Source organism: Mustela erminea, chromosome 6 (assembly GCF_009829155.1).
Source record: "Mustela erminea isolate mMusErm1 chromosome 6, mMusErm1.Pri, whole genome shotgun sequence".
In the NCBI taxonomy this organism is placed as follows: Eukaryota; Metazoa; Chordata; class Mammalia; order Carnivora; family Mustelidae; genus Mustela; species Mustela erminea.
In genome coordinates, this window is record NC_045619.1 from 117,454,270 (window position 1) to 117,464,267 (window position 9,998).

Below are 9,998 nucleotides of genomic sequence, written 5' to 3' on the forward strand. Positions count from 1 at the left end.
TTATCATCATCTGCCCTGTTTTACCTCCCAGTCCCCCCACCCCCACCCTGTCTTCCCCTCTTTGCTCTGGCATATCACACCCTGGCCGTGCCATGCGGATTCTCCCATTCTTCACAACCTCTCTGCTGACCAACTCCTTCCCCACCTGGCAAAATCTTTTTAACTTTTCAAAATTATTCTCAAGCACTCCCTTCTCACCAATACCTGCCTTTCCTGACCTCTCCAGGTTAAAGACACTTTCTCTTCCTTGTGACCTCACTTCCCCCCTGCCCTTCGCCGTCCTTTTTCCTTATCCTTACCTCAGTTTTAGGGCCAGCCTCACCCCAAATATTTCAATTTTTACACTGTTCCCCCTTGCCCACCCCCCACCGCCATCCCCCTTCTCCAGTAGACTCTGAATTCCCTGAGAGCAAAGATCACCTCTTCCTCAGTTCTGTTGCTCCCAGGGGTCATGACAGTGCCCAACAGGGCATGGTCATCAGGTACATACTTGCTGCAGGGGATTTATGTGGAGACCTTGGCAGAAAGCCGAAGAAGCAGCAACAGCGTTCAGACCAACCTGAGGGAAGGAGGCCTGAACGCCAGGATGTGGCTTAAGCATGCAGGTAACACAGGCGCCCGTGCTGGTGGGCATCTGGGTTTCTGTGTTGGAGTAGCATGAAAAGGTGTCTGTGTGGACAGTACCAGAGTCAACAAGTGGTTGAATGCGGGCTTGTGTGAGGGAAGTCTACTGTGTACGGGCATGTGAAAGGGAGTTTGTTCGTGTGACTGGGGGAGACTGTGAGACTGTTTGGAGTGCAGTTCTGAGCGCTGAGTCAGAAGTGTGGCAGGAACATATGTAAAATTTTCACATCACTCAAAAGTGTGGTCAGCCTAAGATCTTCTAAAGCTGTCTTTGCCATGTTGTAAGTCCTAGTGTCCAATTCTCTAATAATTGCATTTCCACTCACCCTGCCTAAATTTCCCACATCCCTTCCAAGTTACCTGAATTTAATGAGGCAAAGTGTCTTAATAAAAGCAGATCATCACCTGTTTTAATGTATATAATACATATAGGACCCTAGTGTTTAAAGAAAATAATGAGGAATGAATGGAGACAATCTGAGGGTCTACCAAGCCCTGGATGATGCAGGTGTTTTTGCTTTTGTTGTTTTTGTTCTGAGGAAGATTTCTGGTCCCATCAGAGCAAAGAGGAACCAACAAATAATAGGGGCCTATTGGTCACCCTAACTGAAGCTGGCCTGGGGCATCCCTCTTCCCTGCCCAGTTCTAACAACATCCAAGTCACGGTTGTTACTGACTTAAGGGTGGTTTTCTTTGTTTTTAGTGGTAATATGGACCTCATTTTTTAAAAAGATTTTATTTATTTATTTGACACAGAGAGAGAGAGATCACAAGTAGGCAGAGAGGCAGGCAGAGAGAGGGTGGGGGAAGCAGGCTCCCTGCAGAGCAGAGAGCCCAATGCGTAGCTCGATCCCAGAACTCCAAGATCATGACATGGGCCAAAGACAGAGGTTTAACCCACTGAGACTCCCAGGCACCCCCCATTATTTTTTAATGCAAGTTTCTTTCTTTCTTTCTTTCCTTTTTTTTTTTTTTAAAGTTAGTTTGTTTTTAGTAGTCTCTAAACCCAATGTAGGGTTCAAAATCCCAACCCCAATGAATGCTCTTCCGACTGAGCAAGCCAGGTACACCTGGATCAGTGCATTTTTAATAGAGATGTGTTTCCTAGTAAACAGACTGTCCTGGCCACAGCTACATCGTCCGGTCAGCTTTGTTCCCTGCCTTTGCTTCACCTAACCCATACCTCTTGTTCCTCAACCTTCATCCCCCACACCCTGACGCGCTTCACTGGGACTACTAGCTACTGCTAACATTATTTAAGGGAGAAGCTGATAATGCTAAGAAATCACTGGATCAGGGCAGGGCACCTGATCTAAAATGAGCCAGTGAGCTTCTTTCCTAGGAATCTGGAATTTATTTTATCTTATGTTAGTTTATGTTCTTTTTAGTTTATGTTCTTTTTAGTTTATTTTACTTTATTTTCATTCCAGTAGAATTAATATATAGTGTATTAGTTTCAGGTGCACAATATAGGGATTCAGCTATTCTGTACATCACTGGTGATGATCACAACAAGCGCATTACTCAATCCCCTTCACCTATTTTACCCACCCCACCCCACCCCCCAGTAAGCAGCAGTTTGTTTTCTATAGTTAAGAATCTGTTTCTTGGTTTGTCTCTCTTTCTTTTCCTTTGAGCATTTGTTTCACTTCTTAAATTCCACATTTGAGTGAGAACATAGGGTATTTGTCTTTCCCTGACTGACTTATTTTGCTTCGCATTATACTCTCTAGCTCCACGCATGTCATTGCAAATGGCAAGATTTCATTCTTTTTTATGGTTGGTTAATATTCCATTGTGTATATATATCGCCTCTTCTTTATCCCTTAATCAATTGATGAACACTTAGGCTCTTTCCATCATTTGGCTGCTATAAATAATGCTGCTCTAAACAGGGGTACAGTAACCCTTTTGAATTCGTGTTTTTGTATTTGGGGGTAAATGCCCCAGTAGTGTGATTGCTGGATCTTAGGGTAGTTTTATTTTTAAATTTTTGAGAAACTTCCATACTGTTTTCCAGAGTGGCTGTACCAGTTTTCATTCTCGCCAATACTTGTTTTTCCATGCATTTTTTAAATTTTAGCCATTCTGAAAGGTGTGAGGTGATGTCTCATTGTAGTTTTGATTTGCAGATCCCTGAAGATAAGTGTGTCGGGCATCTTTTTTTTTTTTTTTTGAGATTTTATTTTTATTTATTTGACAGAGATCACAAGTAGGCAGAGAAGCAGGCGGGGGTAGGGGGGAACAGGAACAGGCTCCCTGCTGAACAGAGAGCCTAATGTGGGGCTTGATCCCAGGACCCTGGGATCATGACCTGAGCCAAAGGCAGAGGCTTTGGTTAAAGGCTTTAACCCACTGAGCCACCCAGGCACCCCGTTGAGCATCTTTTCATTCGTCTTCTTGGCCATCTGTATGTCTTTGGAGATATGTCTGTTCATTTCTTCTGTCCATTTTTTTTAGTTGGATCATTTGTTTTGGGATGTTGAGTTGCAGAAGTTGTTCATATATTTAGGATACTAAGCCTTCATCAGATATGTCATTTGCAGATACATTCTCCGATACCATATGTTGCCTTTTAGTTTTGTTGTGTTTCCTTTACAATGCAGGAGCTTTTTATTTTGATGTAGTCACAATACTTTATTTTTGCTTTTATTTCCCTTGCCTCAGGAGACATATAGAAAAATGTTGCTTTGGCTGATGTCGGAGAAGTTACTGCCTGTGCACTCTGTTAGGATTTTAATGGTTTCCTGTCTCACATTTAGGTCTTTAATCCATTTCAAATTTAATTTTATAAATGTAAGAAAGTGGTTCCAGTTTTATTCTTTTGCATATAGCTGCTCAGTTTTCACAGCACCATTTGTTGAAGAAAATTTTTCCCATTAGATATTCTTCGTGCCTTATCCAAGATTAATTGACCATATAATTATGGCTTTATTTCTGGGGGTTTTATTCTGTTCCATTGATCTGTGTCTTTTTTTTGTGCCAGTACTATACTGTTTTGACTACAGCTTTGTAATATAACTTGAAGTCTGGAATTGTGATACCTCCAGTTTTGTTTTTCTTTTTTAAAATTGTTTTGGCTATTTGAGGTCTTTGGTGATTCCATATAAATTTTAGGATGGTTTAAATTTGGTGAAAAAATGCTGTTGTTAGCATGTCCTAATCATCTTTACATGATTCCCTGATAGGGATTGCAAGGAATCTGAAATTTAAACAGAGATTTTCAGTGTCTGACTACCCTGTTGGACAGGAGAGACATAAACTCAGCACTGGGGGGAAAGCCCATTTCTAGCATCAGCTGGGACCCAGGAGAAGCTGGTTTGTGGGGAGAGAGGTTGAAGCAGCTGTGGGAGAAGGGGAGACTTGGATTCCCTGAAGCACTATGTCCCTGTGGTCTAACTCTCTCCATGTCATGGAGTGACCCAGGATCCTCATCATAAAGGTCCCCCTGTGCTCAAACTGGTTCTGCAACCAAGGTTTGAACTTGCCCAACTCAAACAGATTCAGACTTAATGACTTCCTTCTGTATTAGTATCTGCTATTTTCTGTAGGACAAAACAAATCCTCAAACCCCCTTGCTTATTAGCCTAGTGAAATAAAACACATTGCGGTTTTACCACCAAGAGTCATTTGCATGAACTTTTAAGAATTAATTTTTAACTACTGTAATATATGAACACATTCTCTTTATAGAAATTAAATTATTATAGATGTTTATATAGAACGGTTTATATATAACAGGAAAGTACCATTAGGGGTTTTTAATTCTCCTTTCTTGGTTAACAATCAGTAAATTGCAGACACATGTATGAGCCCAGAGACAAACCCCCTCCACCACCCTTTGAGCTGAGGGCTCTCATAGCCCAGAGGTGAGTTCCTTGAAGTCAGAAAGCATGTCTTAATCATCTTTACATGATTCACGTCTAGTTTATGCCTGCACACAGAGTGTTGATAACTGAATGAATGAATGAAATCAGGAGATTGGACTACATTATCCTTAATACCTTCTCTGTTATGTCTTATATATTCTGATTCTATAAACTATTCATTCCCCCACTATTTATCAATGGAGTGCTTGACACAGTTTCTGTGCATTCAATAGAATCCCTTTGCAATACCGACTACCATGAACATGATCAATATCTATATTAAAGATTACTCTTACTGTTTGCCAGTGTTGCATTTCAAGAAATACAAGTTAAATTGTGGAATAGCTGAAATTTTGGAAAAATTTGAGGTTCTTAACATTATATGGAGTAAAATCATTCACTAAAAGTGTATAAATGATCATTTAATGCATTATTCCAACGACAAAGTGGCAAGGATTCTGCAGCCCAGTTGTTGGGGTTCCAATTCTGGCCCCACCACTTGCTAGCTATGTGACTTTAGGCATGTTACTTAACCTTTCTGTGCTGAGTTGTCTCATTTGTAAAATAGGGATAATGATTGTGCTTTGGCTGTAGAATTGTTGCAAAAATTAAAAGCCTCAATATGGGAAACTTAGGTGGCTCAGTCAGTTAAGTGCCCAAATCTTGCCCGGTCAGGTTATGATCTCAAGGTCATGAAATCAAGCCCTGCATCAGGCTCTGCACTGGGCATGGAGCCTGTTTAAGATTCTCTCTCTCCTTCCTCTGCCCCTCCTTCCGTTCTCTCTCATAAATAAATAAATAAATTTTTAAATAAATATATATTTTAATAAATATATATATATATATATATTTTTAAGCATCAATACAAGTTCAGGGCTTACAACAGTGCTCGGTGCATAGTAAGGCATAATACAGGTGTTAGCTGCTGCTGCTTTTAAAGGAGAAGTTGAAATTATTCAAACATAATCAACTGCCAAGGCACCCCATACATGGTACAGACTGGCCACAGAGGAACCTCAGAGGTTAACTTCCTTAGAAGTGCTTAGAGGGCCAGAAATACAACCCAAAAGCACAGGGTATCCTTACCCTGATAGAAGGGGAAGACTCAGCAGTTAAATTGCTAAACTGCCTCCTCACTCTTCCTCCCACAGCAGTGACTCCAGGAAGCCTCTGTGTAAATGCCCTAGGATAAAGGAACAGGCTCTTTGTTGTGACACACTGGCCATTTGCCATGCACTCCCTGCCCTTTCCTGCCTGACGTCCCTGTCCCTCTTTCTGGTCTCCTGGGACAGCATTGCCTACCTAAGGGCTGGGACATCCACACGTGCCTGGGGGGCTCAGTTGGCTAAGCTTCTGCCTTTGGCTCAGGTCATGATCCCAAGGTCCTGGTATCAAGTCCTCCTCGTGGGGCTTCCCTGCTCGTGGAGAGCTGGTTCTCCCTCCTCCCTCTGCCTGCTGTTCTCTCTGCTTGTGATCTCTCTTCAAAGATAAATAAATAAAATCTTTAACAAGAGTTGGGGACATCCACTTCTGCGCTCCAGCCCTGATGTTTAAGGAATTGAGACTAAGATAGACATTTCCCATTGCATATCCTCCAAGCTTCACCCAGGAAAATAAAACACAGCCCATGGTTTTCTTTGGAACTGTGAGTAAAGAGCATCTGTACAGGGACGCCTGGGTGCCTCAGTCGGTTAAGAGTCCACCTTTCTCTCAGGTCATGATCCTAGGGTCGGGGAACAAGTCCTGCATCTGGCTCCCTGCTCAGCTGGGAGTCTGCTTCTCCATCTGCCTGCTGCTCCTCTGCTTGTGCTCTGTGTCTCTCTCTTTGACAAATAAATAAATAAAATCTTTAAAAGAAAATAAAACAGAAAACATTGCTTTCCTTACCTTATGTGGTGCTCTCTGATTTCTTCTCTGTTTTTTATTTTTTCATTCTATTTTATTTTAAAGTTTTTTTTTTTTTTTTTTTTTGACAGACAGAGATCACAAGCAGGCAGAGAGGCAGGCAGAGAGAGAAGCAGGGGAAGCAGGCTCTCTGCTGAGCAGAGAGCCTGATGTGGGGCTCAATCCCAGGACACTGGGATCATGACCTATGCCGAAGGCAGAGGCTTTAACCCACTGAGCCACCCAGGAACCCCTCATTCTATTTTATTTCATAATTTTATTTAAAAATAGAAGTTATGGGGCACCTGGATGGTGCAGTCGGTTGAGCGTCTCACTGTTGATTTCAGCTGAAGTCACAGTTTCAGGATTGTGAGATCCAGCCGGCGTTGGACTCTGCACTGGGAAAGGAACCTGCTTGATTCTCGTTCCTTGTCCCTCCCCTCCCTATGCTTTCTTTCTCAAAGGAAAGAAAAACAAAAAAACCCAGGGGTGTGACCTACTGAAGTATTGGCAGTGACCCCATAATGATTCATCACCCCAGCCCTAAGAATGCTACACCAGGCCAGAGTTCCCAGGGACCATGGTGTGCTTCCCAGATGATCAAGGATGAGCCTGTATCACTCGAGGACTGAGACAGGCACCTAGGACAAGCTTGAGAGAGCAAGCAGAGACACAGCCCTTCCCTTCATCAAGTTCACAGCGGGTTTTACTATTCCCCGGCAGGCAGACTATGAAACCCAGATGGTGTGGCTGTTGTAGCAGATGAAAACATTTTGTCCATCTTCTTTCTTTTTGCTACCTGATCTTGCTTTGAGGCAATCCCACCCCACCATGGAGTGTGGTCTTAGGGCAGGTGGCAAACAGAACCAGGAAGGCCCCTCCTCTGTTTCTACCTCTGTGGTAGCCAGGCATGGCGTGTGGCTCACACTCTGTGCCCAGGGCTTGGACTCCAAAACTCGGGCCCAGAGGACGGGGCAGTGGGTAGGGGTGGTGGGGGACATCCATCACCATCGCCACTGTGCTGTGCTCCTGTCCATGGCACACCTGGACACATAGCATTTCCCTAAGTCCTGGAGAGCCTGCTAACACGGTCTGATGTCTGTTTCCCATGCTTAGGGTCAGCTTCTATCCTTTGCAACCAAGATTTCTGGTGGATACCAATGTGCATATTTAAGCAGTGTCCTTGAATGCTGTGTATCACCCACCCCATCTCAGAGCATCCTCCTTCTGGGCTAAATTTACACCAGAGGACTTAGGATAAGTCTTCACAGGCTGTCCCAAAGTTAATCTACATTAATAATTGGCCACATCAAGGAAGAAAAAACAAACAGTTGCTCATCACATAAGAAAGCAAACTGTGCCTTGCATGGTGCAGGGCCAGGCTCACAACACCTTCCTGTTCATCTCAAAGAAACAGGGAAGTGCTCTGAAGCATTGTTCCCACACTGACAGGCAGAGTTTTTTGTCAAGGTGCATGACAATTGTTTGCGTTCCTAAATACAGAGAGTCATCTAGTGAGGGCTAGGCAAAGAAGAACCCCAGGGTTAAGTCTGGCAGATATCTGGCAGATTTCTATGAATAGAGTTTTATTGGATCTTAGCCACACCTCTTTACTTAGCTGTTGTCCCTGACTGCCCTCCTGCTGTAACAGCTGAGCTGAGTCCTTGGGACACAGAGAGTATAATAGCCTCTGAAGGAGAAAATATTTACTATCTGGCTCTTGATAGTAAAGAGCCAGATCCTTCACAGAAAAGGATTACCAGCTCCCAAACAAGGGCAGAAATCCCTAAAATAACCAAGAGAAAGGTTGTATTTCTGAGTGTCCAGTTTCTAGGTTGTTCACAATTTCTTCCTGTTCATTTTTTAAAAAGATTTTATTTATTTATTGAGAGAGCACAAGCTGGAGGAGGGGCAGAGAGAGAGGGAGAAGCAGACTCCCCACTGAGCAGGGAGTATGAGGTAGGGACTTGATCCCAGGACCCTGAGATCATGACCTGAGCCAAAGGCATATGCTTCGTGGAATATTACTCGGCCACAGAAAAGAATGAAATCTTATTATTTGTGACAACATGGGTGGAATGTGAGAGTATTACGTTAAGTAAAATATGCTGGAGAAAGACAAATACTATATTTCACTCCTATCTGAAATCTAAAAACGACAACAACAACAACAAAAAAAACCCAAAATAAAACAAAATAAAAACCCAAGAAACCCAATCCTATTCATCTGTATGTTTGTATTAGTACGAGTAACATACTCTCTTTGACTATAGCTTTGTGATGTAGTTTGAAATCAGGGAGGGTCATACCTTTCCTTTTTATCCTTAAGATTGCTCTGGTGGTTTGGGGGATATTTTGTGATTCCATACAAATTTTAGAATTATTTCTTCTACTCTGTGAAATATGCCATTGGAATTTTGATAAGTACTGCATTGAATCAGTAGATTACTTTGGGTAGTGTGGACATTTTAACAATATTCATTCTTCTCATCCATGAGCACAAAGTATCTTTCCATTTAGTTGTGTGTTCACAAATAAAAGAGGATTCTTTCTATTTGCTTTGTAGAAGGGGATCCTTCTATTCGCTTTGGTGTGCACTTTGAGTACCTCCTATAGTCCTTTGAGGTTAGTCTCCAGGCAAAGAAAACCCTCTCCCAGGGTAAATCCCCGTACCACCCACTGTGAAACCAGCTGTTCCTCATTCTGCCCAAATGCCCCACAGTCCCCTTCCAGCTCTTCATTTTGCCGCTGACCTTCGCTCCCACCTTTTCCAGGTGGATCCACACAGACCAAAGGATCCGTCCTAACTCATCCCGGCGCTGTCTTTGTTCCCCATCTAGTCCCATTACACGGAATGGATGATTGGGTATTTGTGAATGAATGAATGAACAAGAGGGACACAGATAAAATGGGCGATGAATTGTTTCCTGATTGACTCATTGGCATGCGCTCAAAAATGCATAAGGGAAGTAACAAATTGTGCTACGGTTTTCCTATTGAAGTTTATTTTTTCTAACTTATTTACATTTGAAATTAGTTTGAAAAGGCTTTTTGGTGAAACAGGGCTCCATACATGCTGTTTGCACAGGCTTTCCTCATATACATTTTATGTCCAATTATTCCGTAAAGCAGTTTCCTTGAGCCCTGTCAGGGATAGTCTTGCCTTCTTCAGCTTCCAGCTGGACCTGAACTTAAATAGGCTGCCCTCACAAAGAACCTGCCAAAAACAGTGAAACTCTTTAGGAAAACCTGTGCTTAGCAGATTAACAAGAAAAGGACTCTTGTTATTTCTTAGCAAATTATTGTTTTTAAAAATCAAGACTATGGCTCTTTGCTGCCCCAGCTTGTGTACAAATCTGGCACTGAATAAAATAAAACCCCCCTCCATGAGGCCCCCAAGGTGGGTCAGTGGATTAAGCCTGTGCCTTAGACTCAGATCTTGATCTCAGGGTCCTGGGATTGAGCCCCTTGTTGGGCTCCTTGCTCATGGGGCTCTCTGCCTCTCCCTCTGCCCCTTCCCACTGCTCAGCATGTGTGTGTGTGTGTGTGTGTGTGTGTGTGTGTGTAGGTCTCTCTAAAAAAAAAAAAAATCAAATCTTCAAAATAAAATAAATTCTCCCA